The 1,197-nt window shown below is 43.9% G+C and overlaps 1 protein-coding gene across 1 annotated transcript in view; it reads left to right on the top strand.

Annotated features, from left to right (window-relative positions):
* Positions 1-1,197, top strand: part of pcgf5a (polycomb group ring finger 5a) — a 14,651-nt gene continuing 13,454 nt past the window's right edge. The window contains exon 1 of the mRNA XM_063191819.1: positions 1-167. The gene's annotated coding sequence lies outside the window, so the exon portion shown is untranslated. The remainder of the gene's footprint in view (positions 168-1,197) is intronic.

Here is a 1,197-nt window from a genome sequence, read left to right on the forward strand (position 1 = left end):
CTCGCTGAAAATGCGTGTGCTAGTTCCGTATTCTCTCTGCTAGTTTACTACATACGCCGTTCACCCTCCCCAAAAATTTCCCCTCTCGGTAACCGTGATGTGAATCTCTCCTCCTCGCTCTGTATTTCAACAGTCGTCAGTCTCTCTCTCTCTCTCGGTATCTGACGGTAAGCCTTACAGTATGCTCAGAATGCTTCATCCAGTTGGCGAGTGTGTGTGTGTGAACCTGCGTGTTCCGACCGGGCACTGAATGTATGGGTAGCTCTAAAGTTTGGGGAGGGACAGAGACAGTATCATGTCATGTGTTGTAGCTATCAAACAGCATGGCATGTGCCCCTTAGTTAGCGTATGGGCAAGCTAGCGCACTTTGCGTAGTCATAATAACTATTGCGCTCTTCAACAAACAGTGCGCTTAGCCAATCCTGTTCCCTCTATACAACAGCAGCGAATTCATATATGAAATCCTGTGAATTGTGGCGAAGTTGCCATATGTTACGGAATCTTCTTGCTGTTCTGTGGCAGGTGACGCAAACCATGACGCGATGTATTGAGTCCCGAGAGATGAGATAACGGTGTAGTGTGGTCCATGAGTACGACGCACGCGGAGATGGAATAACACGCTGCTGTTGCGCAGTTATAGCTACTGTTTTCTTCTAGCAATTTCAGTATCATTTGTATGACGTCTTGCCTTTTTCAGACCACTCTCACAGTGTAATACCGCTTATTCGCCACTGGCGTCTCCTTATTATGAAAAAGATATCCAAATGGAAATGATAAGGACCCAAGAGGCGCCAAGTTTATTCAGGGCTATACACCTGCATCATTGTAATGCTTTTATTTTTCAGCTTGTCCCTTTGAACCATACCACATATTGTTGATTTATGTAAAAACACATGAAATTGTTTTTTAGATGACTTAATTCATCAGTTTTACTAGAACAGACCCTAACAGCATACAGTATAATAGAATTGTCTTTGCCATTACGCAGTTCACTGAAATGAATACATCTTACCGTAGCTTATTATATGGTTGTGACGTCATCTGTCGAATGCTCCATTCATTTCAACGGGGCTCCCCAACGTTCGGACGTCTGTTATTTTTCGATAACGGACGGGTTGGTCTATAACAGACCGCTGTCAATGGCAACAAGACTTTTCACTGCTAAAGCGACTTTTCAACAAGACTATAATCAGCTGC

Source organism: Engraulis encrasicolus, chromosome 24, assembly GCF_034702125.1.
Source record: "Engraulis encrasicolus isolate BLACKSEA-1 chromosome 24, IST_EnEncr_1.0, whole genome shotgun sequence".
Lineage (NCBI taxonomy): Eukaryota > Metazoa > Chordata > Actinopteri > Clupeiformes > Engraulidae > Engraulis > Engraulis encrasicolus.